General features: G+C 34.2%; 1 long non-coding RNA gene across 1 annotated transcript; it reads left to right on the forward strand.

The window, feature by feature from the left end:
* Positions 1-19,335: 19,335 nt before the first annotated feature.
* Positions 19,336-21,122, forward strand: LOC130989316 (uncharacterized). The gene is made up of 3 exons (XR_009090561.1): positions 19,336-19,755; positions 19,999-20,087; positions 20,215-21,122. It is a non-coding gene; the product is annotated as an uncharacterized LOC130989316 (long non-coding RNA).
* Positions 21,123-21,217: the final 95 nt, after the last annotated feature.

Consider the following 21,217-nt stretch of genomic DNA (forward strand, 5'->3'; position numbering starts at 1 on the left):
CAACATAATTGTGATGAAACATATCTGAAAACGACATATTTAATACCTTGTTTATTCATCTTTTGCCGGAAATAAATATCCCATTATATGTAAACTAATATATATCATTGATAAATTATATACTACTTTTTCCTCAACACGTGTTATCATCCTACACTAAACGACATTTTATAGCATGAGTTTGCTGAATCATTCGTTGCAAAATAATCAAATTTGTTAAAAATATTTATATTTTAAATTTGTTAGTCTCTCTGTCAATTATTAAATCATGAAATCACCACCTGTTTCCATCGATGATTTCAGCAAATAATATAGAATTTCATATATCTTCTTTCTAAGCTGTATGTATTGTTCTATTTTACTAATTATTTTTGTTGTATTTAGGTTTGTATTATTTTACATTCTTCGCACAGAATGAGTGGACTCATTTATAAAATTACCTTATAAATCTATACTATATTAAAACAGCAGTTTTCAATTAGAAATTGATTTCAAATCAATTTGAAAATTGAATGGCGATTTTGTAGTTAAAACAAAATTGAAGATTTATTTATAAACTCTATTTATTCTTTTCATTTTCTTTTCTTTAACTTCTTATTTTTTTGTTTTATTTATTTCTAAAATTATGAAATTCGATTAATTATAAAATATTCAATATGCCTATCAAATTAAAGATCACGATAAGAGCTTTAATTTGATATAGTTTATGTAAATATAAGATTTAAAATGTAAAAATTATATTAGTTTAAATATTAAATTTTTAAAAATTTCTCTCTCCTCTCTCATCTTTTTTTTTACTAAATCTATTCTTTAATTCATTTTTCATTATTTTTTAATTTTGTAAACTTTTTTTTTTACGATTCATAATTTAAAATAAAATATTAAAATATTTAAGTCAACTAACTCACATTTCTAACAAACGTTTATTTACAGTTCTAGAATCTATAAAAAGGGTTTTATTTACTTTTTCTTTATCTTTTTATTTCTTTGTTTGTTCCTTTCAAAAATTTTGAAATTCGTTTAATTATAAAATATTTAATATGCATATTAAATTAAAGATTTTGATAAGAACTTTAATTTGATATATTTTATTTATAATATAAAATTTATATTTATTTAAAAATTAAAATTTTAAAAAATTATCTCTCCTCTCATTTTTTTTTTTTGAATAATTTTTTTAATTGTTTAAATTTTTAATTTTTTAACTTATTTTTTTTATTTACATAATATCAATTTTTTTATTATTGTGGATTCTTTTTTTTCAATATTCAATAAAATATATTTAATTTGTTAAAGTTAATTTTTTTTATTATATGTATAAATGTGATATTGAGTTGTTATCAATTTTATATAAATTTAGAAATATAAAAATATTTCCCGTGCATCGCACGGGGTGCAAATGCTAGTTTGATGAAATGCGAAAAATATTTACCATGAATCATTTACAGTTTTGTATTTAAAATAGCATTCCACGGAAACATAAGGAAAATAGAAGCATATAAATCCACATCAAGGAGATTGGCATAGTTGACAATAGGGATTTTAAGTCAACACTTCTCTCCCTCTCTCTCTCTCGTGTGTGTGTGTGTGGGGGGGGGGGGGGTTGTAGGAGGCAATTTGATTGACTTGAACTTGGACCAATAAACTAGCTAGTTCATATTTCATGATGGGATATATATATATAGGGGAGTGCTCATTGGAGACCCTTTATTTTTAGTGAGACCTGAGACACGATCTCGTGCGTTTATTTCATCAATTATATGGTTGATATTATATTTAGAGGGAGAATTTTTTTTTCTCAGAGTTCGAATCTTGGAGGGAGCAAAATATTTTAAATTTCGTTATTTATCAGTATTTACTGCATTATTCATCGGTATATATTGACTTGTTCATCAGTTAATGTCTTATTCATTACCATTTTTTTTAAATTTCGTTATTCATCAGTATATATATCTTATTCATTGTACTTAGTGTCTCACGAAAAATAGGGGGTCTTATACATATTTAATAATAATAAATTAACAGTACTAAATAAAGAAATTTAAAGATCGCGCCACAGGGGACTTGAACCCAAGATCTTTGGCCTTAGGCATTAACCCCTTACCGCTTGACCAACACATTTCATAATGGGATATAGGGGTGGGAAATTGTATAGTGAAATTTAATCTTTGAATTCTACTGTTTGTAATTTATTTTGGATATCGTCATATTAAAATTGATTGAGACTTTGAAATATTTTAAAGTTGATATTTCTTATAATCTGAGCTGAATTTCTCGAACATATCCTACTGAAAGGTGGGATTGGACAAATTTATATCTATATATTATATGAAAGACGAGTTTTAACGGTAATATTTTACTGCCATATTTTCTCTATCACACGTTTCTCCCTTACACGGTTTCTCTCTCTCCTCCAACGATCTCTTCATCTATCTTTTCATTTAACCTATCAAATTTTATCTTAAATGTCTCTTCATATACAAAACATCGTTGATTTTTTTTCCTCTACCCCAATTACAACGAATTTCATTTATTTAGAGCATTTACAATGGGTGACTCGATGGGGTTACTCGAGTCACCCACCCATCGAGTCACCCATCGAGTAAGCCCACTATGGCAAGGCCTTACTCGAGGCTTACCCGAAATTTTGAGTATGGCCCGATGTTGTTATAAGGGTGGCGCATGTTCATACGCGCCTAAATAAAAAAATTAATTTTTTTGAAATTAAAGTATCCAACAGCTATTTGGTCGATTCAATTTTTTTTTTCGTTTGTTTTGCTTCCAACAGCTGTACAGCCGTTTAACTTTTTTTTTCTTTTTTTTTTATTTCCTACCTCTCACCTCTCCAATTCATTCACACCTTCAATCTTTGTCTCTTTCTCTACTACAAGTTTTTCTCCTCCTCCAAAAATGGCCGAATGATTCGATGATACTTCGTTGTTTTCGTCCGACGGTGTTGCGCAAGAAATCATCGATGAGATCAAGAAGCAGAAACAAGTGATTGCTCAAATGTTCTCCCAACCAGAGCCGAGCGTGTTATTCACCACCGGTCTTACGTCTATCGTGATCGTGAGGCTACCCATTTACGTCTTATGCAAGACTACTTCAACGACAATCCAACCTACGGGCCTACATTTTTTTGACAGCGTTTTTGAATGCATAAGGAGTTGTTCTTGTGAATCGTTGATGTTGTGCAAGGTGAAGATAGTTACTTCCGGATGAGCCATGATGTTGCGGGTCGGGACTTTCTCACGCCTTTGCATACGGTGCCGAGTATCTTCGACGTCCTACGACGCCGGACGTCCAACGCCTTCTTCAGATGCACGAGGCACGACACGAATTTCCCGAGATGCTCGGGAGTCTTAATTGTATTCATTGGGCGTGGAATGATTGCCCAAAGGCGTGGCATGGCGCATATACAAGCCGTGATCAAGGGGAGCCCACCTTGATCTTGGAGGCTGTGGCATCCCACGATTTGTAGATTTGGCATGCCTTCTTCGGTGTCGCCGGTTCGAACAACGACATCAACATTCTGAACCAGTCGCCTCTGTTCTTCGACGTCTTGGAAGGAACGTCGGCCCCGGTGATCTTTGAGGCCAACTAACGATACTACCAGATGAGCTACTATTTGTGTGATGGCATGTATCCAGAATGGTGTTGCTTCATCAAGAGTCCACCGATGGCAACCAATCCAAAGGAGGCGTGGTTCAAAAAGATGCAAGAATCGGCACGAAAGGATGTCGAACGTGGCTTTGGAGTGCTTCAAGCTCGATGGGGAATCATTCGAAGTCCGGCGCGGAGTTGGTACGTCGAACATCTCAAGGACATCATGATGTGTTGCATCATTCTCCACAACATGATTGTGGAGAACGAAGGTGAAACGGCTACCCATTGGAAAGATGACGACGCAGGTTACGGGGCGTCTAGCAGTGACTCGACGGAGAGTGCTCAAGCAACCCTGCCTAGCTTCGAGGAATACATGCAAAGAGATGCGATTCTCCAAGATAGGTAGATACATGCTCAACTCCAACATGATTTGATCGAGCACGTTTGGGCACGTTTTGGACCTCTAGGGCCGGAATAGTTATTTTAGGATATGTTTTTACATTTTTAAGATTTATGTAATTTTTTTTATGTAATTTTTAGGATTTAAAAATTAAAGCAATTTTTATTTGAAGTAAATTGTGTTATTTAAATTGGTGCAATTAAATTTAAATGAAAAATACAAAAATCAAAACTAAAAATATCAAGTAAGAGAATGAGTCATCCCACTGTGGCCTCCTTATTCATTGTGGTCCCCTCCCCCATTCTATCAAGTAAGCTCCTTACTCAACCACTGTGAATGCAACTAATCTATTATTTTTCCTTTTTTCTCTCTTCCTTTTTTTTCTTTCTAAAAACCATGTAGTTTGAGTAATAAAAAAAATATTCAATATGCATATCAAATTAAAGAACGTGACAAGGGCTTTAATTTGATATATATTATGTTGAAAATGTATTTTAACTAAAAATATTATGAAAGTTAGAATCTCAAACATGATTTTTTTTTTTCTATATTAATGTAAAGAGAGAGAGAAGAGAGAACAGAGAAAAGAAAAAAAGGGGTGGAATTCACAGCCGATAATAAGGTAAAAGAGGATAGAGAAAAAAAATATATAGTGAGGATAGAGGAGAAAGAGAAAATATTTTTAAAACTTTAAATAATCATATATTATTTATTTCAAATTCATTTAAAATTGTATTATTTTAAATTAAAAAATTTGTCACGATCTTTAACTTAAAATGTATACTGAATAATTTTTTGTAAATAAAAAATATATGCAATATAAATATCTTATAGTATATAACAAGAACCTCTCCCAAAATAAGTTGTTGTACCATTTATTTATTTAAAAATCGTCAAATTTGAATTATGAAAAAAAAATCCGTATACATCTTAAATTAAAGATTATGAAATGATCATTAATTTGGCATAGAAATAATCAAAAAAAAATTGAGAACAAATAAAGCATCAGAAAACAATTTATAATTCTACAACAACTACTACTACTACTACTACTACTACTACTACTACTACTACTAATAATAATAATAATAATAATAATAATAATAATAATAATAATAATAATAATAATAATTACAACAACAACAATGTGTAATGTTAATTTAAATTACTGTTAGGTCCGGAGGGTCTCGAATAGGTGTGGGGGGGAGAGAATACACCTATAGGCTATTTTTCAATATCAAGATCTCAATACAGAGATCAAAAGCGAAACTACAAACACAAACTCAGACACCTGTTTACAGAAAAGAGTTTTGACCAAAACAGGGTTAACGACTGATACTGAAAGACTCTTCAGTAAGGAGTTATCAGTTAAGTTACGAGAACTTAACTGATGCACATAAGGCTTCAGTCGAGTTTGATAAACAGAGATGTTATAAGTCTCACTGACTATCAGAGGACAGATCAGTCAGACTGATAACACACGCAGCGAAAATCTTTTGTGTCGCAATAGCCTTTTGGGTTGAGCACGTTGTTAGTCTTATGTTTCTCTTTACGATTAATCAGTTTTCAGTTGAAGAGAGGAAGAACACAAGTAAGAAATGAAATACTGAAAGCTGTAAATAATACAGAGATTTTACGTGGTTCAGAAGATACTTCCTACATCCACGGTCGGTTGATCAGACCAACAACTTCACTCTGCAAGTGCTTACGGGTGCACTGCAAACAAATGCTCGTGCTTACGGGTGCACAGCAAACCGAACCGTGTGCTTGCGGGTGCACACAACCGAATCAACTGAAGATCCAATCTTCAATACCAACACACCTTGTTGGATTTCTCACTCCTAGCACGAACTGGCACTAGGACCTCACGGAGTCAGAGTACCTTCCTGAACTCCTTTGCAACTCAAACACTCGATTCTATCGGTCGAAGGGAGGTTTGAAATCTTGCCAACTGAACTTCAAAGAACAAGTTCTTTGGAGTTAGTTTGACCTAGACTTTGGATAATCAAGGTTTGCCTAAGGTCTAAGAGAATTTATGTAATTAGCAGTGACTGATTTTTGGCTTTGGGATTCTCTTCTTAGATTCAAGCTTTGGGAATTTGAGCTTTGGCTGAGAAGCAATTTTGGCAGAGCTTCAGCTTATGTTGTTGAATCGGTGAAGATTGAAGTGATCCTCGAGCTCTATTTATAGGAGAAGTCTTGAATAGATCCGTTGACGAAGAAGGTCTTCAAGATTTCTTCCGTTAGAGAGTAATTTGAACTTGGGCTGAGGCTTCAATCTTTGAGGTTCCTTGTTTGGTGAGAACGGCTATGTTGAAGAGCAGGAGATGCGACGTCTCTGATAAAGTAGTCACCAAATAGGAATGACCTCTGCAGAGAAAGGATGATCCTGAGATCTCTGCATTTAATGCGGCTGTACTTTTGGAGTACGTGGCTTCATTTGAACGTTGGAGGTTCAGTCCGAGGAAGAATGTTTAACTGATACTTGACTTTAGTATCAGTCCGTTGATTCCACGTGGCACGCATTAAGTAATCAGTTCAATACTGATTCTTCGACTGATACTTCAGTCGGAAACTTCAGTCTTCAGTCCTTCGTTCTTCAGTCTTCATTCTTCAGAACAACAACTAAACTAGAAAAGAACTCTAACACTTGAGTTCGAGCAGTTCTAATCTATTACAAATGAAACCTATGGATTTTGGTATCATCAAAACAAGGATTAGGATATTCCATAAAGTTCCCAACAATTACCTAGCAACTGTAATTATCATTACACTTTATATAAAGTTAATTTTTATTCTCATATTTGGATTTTTTATCGAATGATTGATGTGGATTATTTTATTTTTTAAAATTTATTTGCACTTGCTTATATTTTAATTATGTTTAATATTTATATTTATTTATTTAAATATATCTTTTAATATCTATGTTCGTCGTGCATCGTACGGCAGGATGTACTAATATAATATAAAATAGGAGTTTTTTTACATCCAAATTTTCTCTTTCCTCTCAAATTTTCCCACCAAATTTTCTCTCTTCTTTTTTCTATTTTAACTATTTTTAAGAAATTGTTAACTTCAATTCATGAAAAAATATTCAATATGTATGTTGAATTAAAGATTACGATAAGATCTGTAATTCGATGTAAAAAATAGTACTAAGTTATAATCTTTTAAAGTGTCAAATTATTTTTTTTCGCTCTTATTTATCTCTAATGTTGAACCTCGTACTATTTTTTCATTTGTTGGTGAAAAGTAAGTAGATGCCATTTTTTTCCTTTCCAAAAAGCTCACATGATTGTTTAATTATATTTATTTTAAAATAAGTATAATTTTTAATGCAATTAAGGATAGGAAACTTGTACTAACTTTAATATGAATTTGTAAATAAAAAATTAATTACATATCTTAAAATTAGAATTTAAAATAGAGTCAATATATGAAAGTAGCCATTTTCTTTTAGTAAACTTAAAATTTACCCACTCAAATAAAAACTTTAAAAATGATCCATTTTTGTGTTAAATGACTAAAGTGCCCCTAAGATTAAAATTAAAAAACTAGCCACATCTAATTTCTATCACTCTCGATCTCAAAACCTTTCAATCAAGTTCCCAAAACCTTTCGATCAAGTTGTGGATATATGGCGGAGAGCTGAAGCTCCAATCCTGCGTCAATTCCACCCTCATCTGTGCGGAAGAGTTGCTCAAAGAGCACAAAATCTGTTGTTTAATTTTGGTGTTATCACACAAGATTTTTTTCAAATCAGTTGCTCAATTCAACCCCCATTCCCGTTTTTCTGGTGTTATTGGCTCAATTTATTGTGAATCTCTTAACTTGAGAAGTTGACATGAATAATTTAGTTGAGCTCAATTTAAAGTTTCTGGTTTCTCTTGAGAATTTTTTGGCTTTAATCTTAACGTGTGGTTTTTTATTTTGATTGTGAAATTGGAACATTTTGATTAATGTTCTTAAATTCATAACCAGATCTATAATTCACAACTTAATATTCTTAAATTCACGATCAGATCTATGAATTCACAACTTAATGTTCTTGAATTCTCAACTAAAATTAGAATTCACAATTAACAATATTAGTAGTTGTGAGTTCATTTAAAACTTGAATTCATGACTAACAAGATTTCTAGTTGTGAATTCATTTAAAATTAACTTGAATTCACAACTAATGTTATTTATAGTTGTGAATTCACGCGAATTCACGACCAACAATATTTCTAGTTGTGAATTCACGACTAAAACTATTTATAGTTGTGAATTCTCGTTTTAAAACTTGAATTCACGACTAACACTGTTTTTACTTGTGAATTCGAATTTTAAAGCTTGAATTCACAACCAAAATAAATCTTGGTTGTGAATTCGACTGGGTGTGAAATGCGCGAGTATTTTTAAAATTTTTATATGCAAGGGTAAAATGGTAAGTGTGGGTATTATTTAAAGTTTTTATTTTAGTGGGTAATTTTTAAGTTTACTAAAAGAAATAGGCTATTTTCAAACTCCACTCTTTAAAATATTATATAGATGTAAGATTGTTTCCTCTATTTGGGACGAATGTCACAAATGGTTGAATATGTATATGGTATCTCATTCTGATCCCATCATACATTTTCTTCAACATTGCGATATTTTTGAAAAAGTAAAGTGTCAAAAGTTGCTGCTACAATTTGGATAGGAGTGGTGTGGTCGATTTGGAAGACAATAAATAAAATGGTTTGGTCTTGGGTTTTCTTACAGGATCGGAACTTGTCTGACGCTTCAATTGCTCGTTGGTTGTCTGATCCTAGGTCTTGTTTGAAGCTGTAAGGTGGTGATGTTTAGGAACTATATGGTAGGTGTTTTCAGTTTTGAGACAGTCTTTTTGTAAGGGACAGAGTACCCCCTGTACTCTAATTTTCTCTTAATTTATCTATTTTTTCCTAATAAAAAAATATAGATTTATTTAATTATATGTACGAATTATTTATTTACTTGTTTGAACATATTTGTTGTTACATTTTTCTATTTATATTATTCGTATCTTTCCTAATTTTTTTAATTCTTTTTGGGCTATTTAAATATCAATTTTTAATAATAATATAGTTTGGACTTTTAAGAACCCAATATTATTTTATTAAATGGCGGTTATTAATTTTGTTATATTGATGATTTTGTATTATTTGCTCAAAATGGGATTGGATTAAATTATTTGCTTTACAGTCTATAAATTTAATTATCATTATACATATTTAATTATTAGTATGCAATACTTATTAAATTTAATATTATATTCATTAAGTTGATAATATTATTAGTATACACTATTTTAAATCAAATACTAATGTTTAAATTAACATAAATTTTTTGTTATTAATTAATCAAACTCATTAATAATGACATCTAGATATTCTTTTTATATAATTTAAAATTTTAAAAATAAATAAATATAGTATGGTCCGTATAACGCACAGGAGGACGTGCTAGTAATAATAATAATAAAATAATAGTAATAAAGATAAAAATACTCAAATTTATATATCATCAATCATATAAAAAAAAACATATGTACCCTTTATATATACTACATTAATGCTTCTTTTTATGTCAATTGTAAATCATACAACGATTAATCATCCAAATTATTTTTTGGAAAGGAATTACAAGAAGGGGAAATAGTAAAAGGTCTAACATTGAAGAATTTGGATTTTGTATTTCAAATTGTGTAGGACACCAAATACATCAAATTCTTTGTTTTTTTTTTTGATCGGTCAAAGTCATGTTAGATGTTAGTAGTTAGTTCCCCATCCACTCCAAGAACCACCTTATCTCTCCATTCACCAAACTCCACCTTATATCTCCAATCACCAATTCGTTCCCAAGAGGGATCGAACCCGGGTCACTTCACTTAAGTGAGGACCCGGTGGCCAGTGGGCTAAGCCCCCTGGTTACATCAAATTCTTTGTACTTGCACCTACAATGATAAATCAAGCCTAACAATGCATTTAATTAGCAAATGGGCACGCATTAATTCCCATTACCAACCACTTGAAGATTGACAACGAAATATGGTGTCAAATAGGCGAATTTGATGTGATTTATATTATTATATATATACTTGATTTGATGTGCTCATAATTTAGTGATTTGTGTTGTTTTCAGTGATTTAATTGTGTGTGTGTGTGTGTGTTTGATTTTTTTTTTAAATCCATCGTTTTTATATTTTTTGGTGGGATGAGGGCTTAAATGATTTAAACTACTACTATTACAAACCGGATAATAAGCATGTTGGAATGATTAATTTAGAAAAATAAAAATAAAAAAAATCAGTTGTAAACAAACTGTAAAGTTATAAATCACATTAGTTGTATGAGTTTTTATAGCTTTGTTAATTAGCTTTAGTTGACTAAACAATGTAGTAAATGGCGTAGTAATTAAGCCATGCCATAAAAAGTCATTCTCATCTAAAACCAAAAGTCAAAGAATTATATGCTAGTAGTATTTAATTTTTAGACAAAGATATGTAAATAGATAAATTTTACTTGTATTACACTGATGCTCTAAACCACGCGCCGTATCTTTATAATCAATATACAATAAAATAAGAATTGTGAGCTCCTGAATTAGTTTATTCGGATTTTTGAGTTTCAACACTTGCTTTAAAAAATTCAAATAGTCTCAAATATAGAAATAACAGTTGGTCTTGCATGCGACCGGCCGTATACTATGTGACCGATTACTTTTAATAAGTACTACTCTCTCCGTCCCATGAAGCATGACACACTTCTTTTCGGCACGAGAATTAAGAAATTGGTATTTTGTGTGTTAAGTGTGGTAGGTGAAAAGTGAAAATGTGAATGAAAGGTAAATTTTTTGCTATTTTTAGAAACGTGTCATGCTTCGTGGGACAGACCAAAAAGAAAACTGTGTCATGCTTCGTGGGACGGAGGGAGTATAAGATATACATTTGTTCGCACAAATGTATATTTATATAGTAGTACAAATTCTCATGAATAAAAGTAACACTTATCGTGAATAAATATAATACTTTAGAAATTTACATTTTATTGTAATAATAATTATTTTTTGTGACGACAATTATTACTTGACTAAATAGTTAAGAATATAAGTACTCCCTTCGTCCCACGAATCTTGACACGTTTGGTTTCGGCACGGAAATTAAGGAGTTGTAAATTAGTGTTTTAAGTGTGTAGGTAATAAAGAATAAAAGTGATAAAGTAGGAGAGAGAAGATAATTAAGACCCTTTATTTTTGGACTAATTATTACCTTATTTGAAAATGTGTCAAGATTCGTGGGACGGCCCAAAAGGGAATACACATCAAGATTCGTGGAACAGATAGAGTATTAATAAGTAAAAATAACTAAAAGTAAAAGTTCTTATGAATAAAAGTTAACATTTTGTGAAGAAATGTAAACTTTCAAACCGATCGTATAATTTGCCTATAAGTAATAATTAGGACAACAAAATTACAAATACTACTTTATTACGTCACAAAACATCGTAAATAAAATTTCAGTTCACTGATTTGATTTTATTTTTTTGTAAAAAAAAAAGCCAAAAAAAAAAAAAGATCATTTAACTGCAGATCTCTACTCTTCACAAACTCTCAAAAACAAAAGAAACTCAACTTTTCTTCACGTAATATAAAATGCCAAAAACAACTCAAAAAAATACTAAGGTGCGCACGGCGCGCAGGATAGCAAAAGCAGGGCAGGTGAAAGAAGTTAACAAGTTTGGTGAGATATGATGAGAGGTGCGGTGGGCCCGTTGGGCCCATAGGCCCATTTGTAGATAAGAATTTGAAAAAGTTCATTTAACTTATTGAGGCAAATGGGCCCAACGGCCCATATCAAGTAGTGGGAAACGCCATCGTTTGGTGCTTGTCTCCCCTGCCCGTGACCATGATTTATTGGCCACTAACCTAACCCTATAATACTATATTCCTTTTTTTACGGTCAACTGCCCGTCCTTTTCCCCCAATTTTCCAATTGCTTCTTTTTCCCCATACTTACTTAACCCTAATTTAATACCGTGGGACCCACTTATTTTTTCTCTTTACTTTTTTTTTTTAAATATAAATATATATATATCATCAAATAAATCACTACACCGTATGCATGTTTCTTTTATATCGCACAAAAGTGATAAATATATTACACCACACGCAGACGATACCTTTATGCCATATGTGAGAAAATACTTTATTGAATGCAGGTGAGAGTGTCTCAATTTTGTCACTTAAATGTTGTGTTGGTAGCACTATGTGAGAGTTTTTTCTTTTTAATTATTGTTGTGTTGGTAGCACTATCTAGATTCTGCTTTCTAGTGAGTGAGTATTGTGAAGTGAATGACCGGATCTTATCTTCAACTTTGAACTCACATTTTTATTGTTTTATATTCCCATTGTTGGATTGGCATAGCGTGCATTTTGATTTTACAAAATAGTCTAATTTAATCATTTTAGAATATTCATAATATTTTTTTGGACAACATCTCATAATTTATTACCCTCAATATATTAAAGTATTTATATTATATGGTGTGCTCTTTTTTATACTCATAATAAAATTAATTATTATTATTATTAATTTTTTACTAAATAATTACTCTCTCCTTGACTTCGTCCCATTAATATAAAAGCTTACTTTCTTTTTTCATCTGTCACATTAATAATGATTTATCTCAAAAAAACAAAAATATTTTAAATCACAAAAAATCGTGAATTTTATCACTTTCTATCATTATTATTTTTTAATCAATTTTCTTTTAATAATCATGTTAAAAAATATGGACCCATATTTAATGAGAGGGGGGAAAAATCACTTAAAATTACAAATTCCTTTAAAAAATAAAAAAATTACAAATTCTTGGTTGGAGGGAAAAAAAAAATCCAAAGTCCAGAATATATCTGAGCAAACAGTGGCAAACAGTAGCTATAGAATTGGGTTTGGTAAAGGATTGATTGCGAACTGACAAATGCTGGGACGCAATTATTGTACATGCAAAGAAAAATACTACTCCATAAATTTATGCACACTAGTAGGGTCGTATTTATCCTCTTTTTAGCATAACTTCTTCAACATATATAAATCTTTATTTCAATCACACAAATCTTACCCAACACCACTAGGTATATTCACAATCGACTAGCTTCGCCTTTTAAATTCCATAACACGACTTACATATTTTAATACTCCATGTTTATAAATATTTTAATTTTAATTTGTAAGTGAGTGGATATATATATATATTGTAATTCGTGTTATGGCCTTAATTCGAACGTATTTAATATTATTGGGAAAATACAATTGATATTTTCATGTATATTTTTTTCACAATTGTATTTGAACCGATGCTGAAATAAGATTTTATTAAAAAGAAAAGAAACAACAACGTAGAACCAAAAACCCTTGAAAGCACAAAGCTGCAGACTAAGGGCCGAGCCTCGTTAAAACCTCATAACATCTGAGGAAAAAGAGTACTCGTCAAGGACCAAGGTTGACAGAGCTGAGTTAGGAGGTCTCAAGGATTCCGGCCGAACCATTACCCTTAGGCCTCCCGGCTCACAACCGATCCAGAACGAAGAGAAAAAAACCAAAAAATCAAGCGAAACGAGTAAAATAGGGAATAGAAACATCCTCCTTGACAAAATCATTTAAACCAGCAATGGCATGAGGCCAAAAACCCTCCTCCGAAGCTTGAGAAGCTAAAAAATCCGCCGATCTGTTGCCCTCACGAAAAATGTGAGAAATGCGCCACGTGAAAGAATGGAGTTTGGAGAGAGCAAGCTGCCACCGAGGCTTGAATCTCCAAGGAACCGTCTCCGATAGCGACTGAAGAAGCTGAACCACGTAAGAAGAATCCGACTCAAACCAAACTCTCTCCCATTTGGCGCGATGTGCAGATTCAATCGCAATAATAATAGCTAAAAGCTCTGCTTCGAACGCAACCCCATTGCCGCCTGAAAAATGATAACAACCAAGAACGTCGTTGAAGGCATTCCTAAAGACGCCCCCCGCGTGAATCCTCCCTTCACGGACCGAGCCATCAGTATTAACTTTAATCCAAGACGGCGGGGGAAGGTGCCAAGCAACGTAAATAAAGGAGAAAGGCTTCCTGGGTTGTCCGGCGATGGAAAGATTCTTAAGAATGAGTAGATCAGTAACCGAGTTGGCCATAGTGCCAAGGACGAAATTGTTGGCAGCTTCACAAAGAAAAACCCGGACCTGCTTGAGAATGAGGTGGCGCGAAGGTGCTAAATTGTTGTGTATGACGTTGTTGCGGTGAGACCAGAGACTCCAGAGGAGAGAGACCACCCCAACTTTCCACAAATTGCCAACTTGTTTGCTGTTATTCTGGTGGATAGAGAAGCGAATGATGCTGCCCACGTCCAACGGTAAAGTTTGCTCAATCAAAAACCAACGAAAGACATCCGCCCAAATAGAAGCCGAGAAGGAGCAGTTCAACAGAACGTGATCCATCGTCTCTTCTGCTGCGGAGCAAAAAGGGCAGCTGTTAGGCCCCTGAAAACCAAGGAGGCGATTCATATCAAAGGTAGGGAGCTTGCCAACAATAGTGCGCCAGACAAAGAGAGATCGTCGAGCAGGGATAAAAGGGGCCCAAATCCAGGATCCCCAGTCGACCTTAGGGAACTGAGGTCGTATGTGAGCAAAGGCCGATATTTGATTCGATTTTGTGGATGGTCGGATACTTAATTTTAAAATAGTACTACCATGTAAAATTAATTTTATTGTATGACTTTTTGGTCTCCATTTATGATGAAATTAATTTCGGATAATTATAAATAAATTTGAATCTCTGGTAATCTTGAATATTAATTTAAAATTTGCAAATATGGGGTATAATTGTAAAAGGAAAAAAAATGGCAATATTAAATAATACTATACGAATGGATGGTATTGAAAAGGGAAATGAAACAGTAAATAAAAATATTTTGAATTTGAGAGTATGCCTCAATAATTGCTTGAACAGTTGAAATGAACTACCTCTTTGTCTGCGGGGCCCAGGTACAACAAAGGTAGATTGGCAGTATAAAGAGTCTGAGATCGACCTAAATTAAATCGCCCAACTCCAATAAAAGATAAATAGTTTATAAATAAATATATACATATATATGAAGGAATTCTTTTCTCCATTTATTTTCTTTTTCCTTTCCTCCTTTCAACTTATAATCACTATCATACGTCTAAATTTTTATTTCAATTCAACAAACAAAAATATGGCCCTCACCAAAAATTTCAGCATGATAAGAAAGTTCATGCAATTGCAAAAGAAAAAATAATACTCCATCAATTCCATTATTTATGACTCAAAACTTTTGAATACGAAAATTATGTATCAATGTAAATTAGTTAAAAAATTATAGGATCCACACATTTTGAAAAATTATTTATTGTTTTTTTTTATAGAAATGAGCAAATAATAGTGGGATGGCGTTGTTTGAACCCGTTAGGGGCCACACAAATGTGGAGGCCCACGAAACACAAATCCTACGGAGAAACGGCCCAATTACTAAGATGAGTTAGAAAAACTGGGTATCAAACATTTCATAAATTTAGCCACGAGCCCAACTTCAACTAAAATGGGCCTACGTTTACGACCCAATCCGACTTATAAGGAAATACAAACATAGATAGGCTGATGTTTAAATGATAATTTTTATTTAAAATGAGAAAGAAGAATCATTCTCAGTCATTTGATCATGAAAATTCACAATAAATATATCATCTTGATTAGGGGTGGTACGGTACGGTATACCTTATTAAATCGATCATACCTTATACCTTACCTTTACTTCCGGTATGGAGAAAATTCATATCTTTACCTTACCTTTACCTACGGTATACCTTAGTTCGGTATACCTTAAGTACGGTATGGAGAATATACAAAACCTTTACCGTACCTTTATTTCGGTATACCTTACCGAATTTCGGTATACCATATTTTTACGGTATACCGCACTTTAACGGTATACCAAAATAATCGGTATTACCGAAATCGATAAAATTCAATACGGTAAAAAATTGTTAACTTATTTATTTAAAACATGTTTAGATAATTTATAAATATTTTTAAAAATATAAACATAAAAATATATATTATATATTTTACAACTATAGATTTTGATACGATATATACTGCGATTTTCGGTATACCAATATATACGGACAACTGCGGTATATCATAATAAGGTATTGTACCATATTATCGGTATATACCGAATATTAAGGTATACCATAATAAGGTATGATACCGCATCACCGGTATATACAGTAATATTCGGTATATGTCGGTATACCAGTAATACGGTATCATACCGTGTTCCGGTATATACCTTTAATACGGTATTTATTGATTTTTCCGGTATATACCGCGGTAACGGTATACGCCGGTATACCCCGGTATCTGGAAAATTCATACATTTACCTTACCTTAAATCTTCGGTACGGTATCATACCTTACCAAAAAAATCGGTATACCTTAAATTCGGTATTTTACGATACGGTATGGCCGGTATACCGAGTTTTTGGTATATTTTTCCAGCCCTAATTTTGATGGATGAATGCAACACTTGATGAGTGCAGTTAATTTCACAATAAATGGAGTAACTTTATATGTCAATACAATGTTTTCAGTTTTTATTTCAAATTGTGGTTTTCACGATAATCAACCCCTATCCCTATATTATATATATATATATATATATATATATATATATATATATAGATACTCTGTAGATCTTCATAATCGAAAGACTAAGAATGATTAGGGATAACAAACGGGTCGGATCTGGATCGGATCTCATCAATACCAGATCCAGATCTGTTTTATTTTATCAGATTCAGATCTGCCCCAAACGGATCTGAGAAATTTGTGATCTAGATCCGTTAGATCCGTTGGTCCACGGGTCTAGATCCATGGATCTAGTGCTGTTAATATAAATTCAAAACAACATATTTTCAGTACAAATCAGAATCAAAATTTCAATCATAAACATATACATATTTTTCGAATCAAGAATGGCATATTTTCGAATCATTCCCAACATCTAAATCTAACAAATTCAACATAAATATGGACATAGACATATCAAGTTTCTAACCTTTGATTCAGAGCATCTTGTGGTAGACATAGACATCTGGTGGAAATGGATGAACAGTGGCGGCGGTGGAGTGTTTTGGCAGCGAAAGGTGGAGGTACTGGCGACGAACGGTGAAGCCTCTGAACGCGTGGCGAGGCAGTGTTCTGGGCCGCTGAACTCGCGACGTTGGCGCCGAACGGTGGAATATTCTGGTGGCGAACGGTGAAGAAGTCGTTGTCGTTGAACTCGCCACGATGTAGTTTCTGGCCGCTGAACTCGCGATGTTGGCACCGGACGGGTCGACGACATTGGCGCCAACCGGCGAGATGGATGGAGATGGAGATGGTCAGATGGGCAGCCAGGGTTTCTTAGTTTTAATTTCTAAATCACTTTTGAATATAATTTGTGTATTATTTTTAATTTTTAATATATTTAATATTATTAGTAAAATAAATACTCACTTCGTCCTAATAAAAGTGGCACATTTCCATTTTGGTTTGTCCCATTAAAAGTGGCCACTTTCTTAAAATAGAAATGTTTAGTTTAATTAAGCTCAATTAATTAATTTAATTAACAAATTTCTAATTAAACATAAACCCTCTTTAAATAAAAACACACATACAAACACACGCGCAGACCCAAAACCTCCCCCTTCTCTCTTCTTCTCTGGCGGACGACAGCAGCGCTGGCCGTCGGCAGCCAGCCCGCCCCTTGACCGCCCTCTTCCTCGCCTTTGCTCTCTCTCTCTCTCTTTCTCTCTCTCTCTCCCCCTCTCTCACGTTGCGTACACACACACACACACACCCACACCGTAGTGCCGCTCAACACAAAACCTTCTCCTTCTCTCTTCTTCTTCGGCGGACGCCACCCCATGGCCGCCACCGCCTCTCGCCCCTCTGGACTCTCTCATAGATCCAATTGTGTTTTGGGAAAAATAAGCTTCAGCCAAACATCAACCTAAGGCCGATTATAGTTCTGCTTCAATCCATGGCTTCGGTTTGTAGCAACTCTGAATTTTAGCTTCGGTCGAGTGAGTCGACCGCGACAGTTGCAGTAGGCAACCACCCATCGGAGCAAGTCGCCAGATCGCGGGGTCATGGAGGGCGGCCTTACCACTGGGACGGCGGCATCTATTTGTCGCTGATTTGGTGGTGGCGGTAGGTATCGATTTGTGATATGGTTTGGGAATATGATTTTCTAGCTTTATTTTTTAGCCTCAATTCATTTCTAGTTTGAGATTTGCTTCATTTCTTGAAATTTTTTCCAAGATTTGAGCTGGTTTGCAATTTGCGATCTGGTTTGCTTCATTTCTTGTGGGATCTGGTTCGCGATTTGCGATCTGAGTCGCCGGCGACGCCGTCGACCAGAAAATGGAACAGATGTAGTGAAAAGAAGACTTAATTAACTCTTTAATTTTGGTGGACAACACTTAATTAAAACATAACAATCCCTTTCTTTATCTCTGTGCTGAAAAGAACGTGACCGCTTTTAACGGGACAGAGGGAGTAAAATATAAAAAAATATATATATATAAAAAACGGATCCACGGGCCGAATCTGAATCTAAAATTTCAAGATCCAGATCAAAATCCGTTTTATAAATTGAGATCCAGATCCGGCCCGGATCCGTCAGGTCCAAAAAATTGAGATCTTGATCCTTAAAAAAGGATGTGGATCCACGGATTTGGACCGGGTCCAATATCCATTGCCAACTCTAAGAATGATTCTCTATTTTCATTTTATTTAAAAAAATTTATTTGAATATCTTCCTGTATACTTTTTTTGTGACTCCATCAATAAAAAATAGTCATAATTTTTCTTTCTTAGATGGCCATAAAAAATACTCATATTTTACTTATGAACACTACCCCACAATATATTACCTTCAATCTACCAATTTATTTATATATTTGACCACATTTGGCCCCACCACTTATTATCTCCATTATTCACTAAACCACTAACTTTAAGATGTCTTTTTTTTTTTTCACTCATAATAAACTCATATGTTATTTATAGACTCTATCTCACAATATATTACCTTTAATCTACCAACTTATTTAGATATTTTTCCATACTTCCCATTATTTTTATCCCCATTATTCATTAAACCACTAATTTTAAGATGTCATTTTTTCTTTACTCATAATAAACTCAACACAAAAACTTATATGAGCGCAGTTCAAATCTTGCGCTCACGGAACGCGCGCGGGCTGGGCCGGGCCGGGCCGGACAAAAAGTGGATCTGTTGACTTATCTGGCTTTCTCTCTCTCGAAAGCTCCACTGCTTTCTCTCTCTTTTCCCTCAAACTCCCATCGCCGAAGACGTAGCCACCGCCGCCCTCAGCTCCGTCCTCTTCGACGAAGTCCAGATCTGCCTTCTCAAGCTCCATTCGCTGACGTCGCCGCTAGCTCTAATCGTTGGTCGTCGAGTCTCGCTACACCCTATATCTCTCCAGCCGCGTCCCCTCCAACCGTCGCCGCCCGTGAGGCGTTGCTCCGTCTCTGCAGAGCCTCTCTCTCTTTTCATCTCTCCTTTGTGGAACACCTACATCTCAAATCGAGCCCTAACTCTCTTTTAAATTCGGCCGCCTCTCTCTTTCTGAAATCCAGCGAGTCTCGCCACCGCCTGACCAGGTGACCCTCTCTCTCTCACACACTCGATTTCCTCTGCCCTCTGTTCTCTCTCTCAATCTCTCTTGCTTTTCTGTCTGTAATTGGTGGGTATGACGTTCTTAGACTGTAATTGAATCTTTAATTTTAGAGGTTTAATTTCACCTGCTTGGTATGGAATGTATGGAATCAGTTGGGTGAGTCGTGGGGATCACGAGATTTATGGCTAGTTGTCTTGTGATATTTTACATATGCCATTTTTCGCAGTGCCCGGAGGAAAACCAGTTATTGGACCGGTGCCTGGATTATCAAAGACTTTTCTTGCCGTTGGACACGAAGGAGAAGGGCTCTCACTGGTGAGCTTTCTCCCAACATTATTTGTTTTGTGGTACACCACTATGAAAATGTTTATTTTATTGAAGCAGAGAATTATAATCATTGCAGTTTTACATGTATATTCCTTAGAAATTCCTTTGAAAACAGGTCTGCATCATGGAGCTATAGATCATCGGCATACAGAATAATGCATCAGACCATTACAGTGAAGCTGACATCATTTTCCCTTTAATCTTCCCACTTATCACCACTTCAAATGATTTCTTTTCGTACAATGCTCCAAACGCAAGGATGCTAGGCTTCACCACGATCTTATTGTCTGGACCACTGCTCGTTGCAGCCTTGTACGTTGGTCCTACATTCTTAGCTGTTCTTGTGGTTCTCTCTGAAAATGTCACAACTCGATCACCTTTACCAGCATTGATACGACTAGTCATTGAAGGGTAATTGAATCTCTCCGGCTTGACAGCTGACATTTCCTCGAAACATTTTTGTGAGCAGTGCAGCATCATCCCCCAAACTGCAAAGCATTTTGATGTAATCTTGTGGAGATGTCTCGTAGACTAGGCCAGGATTGACAGCTTTGACTGGATCAACGAGCCCTGCCCCGTAGGAAAATTCTGCTTCGGAATCCCTATGGGAATCCATTTTCCAAGCTATGCATAAAAGTCATGGCGAGAAACAAGATTTCAAAGACTGCAGGAGAAGAGAGTTGACATTACCAGCAGTCATGAGGGCTAATTTGATAGCAGAAGGTGACCAATTAGGATGGAATGACTTCACATAAGCAGCTGCTCCTGAAACATGTGGGCAAGACATCAATGTTCCTGATAATACGCACACTGTACTTAACCGATCTGTGATCTTTATCGCTGTCAGAGGGCGAAGCTAGAGGTGAAAATGCTGCTAGGATTTCGACCCCGGGTGCTGCTATGTCTGGCTGTATAAGTATGATTAGTTACATTTTGCTGTTGTAAAATTTAGCAGAATAATTAAGCAGCATTGTTTATACCTTGACAATATCTGGGATAATGATAGTGTCTTTTATTAATGCAGATATTGTCTTTTACTAAGAAAAATAATGACTTTTACTAAAAAAAATAGTGTCATTTAGATTTGTTTAAAATGTCATTTGTAATCTAAATATATG

The sequence above is a fragment of the Salvia miltiorrhiza genome, chromosome 6 (assembly GCF_028751815.1).
Source record: "Salvia miltiorrhiza cultivar Shanhuang (shh) chromosome 6, IMPLAD_Smil_shh, whole genome shotgun sequence".
In the NCBI taxonomy this organism is placed as follows: Eukaryota; Viridiplantae; Streptophyta; class Magnoliopsida; order Lamiales; family Lamiaceae; genus Salvia; species Salvia miltiorrhiza.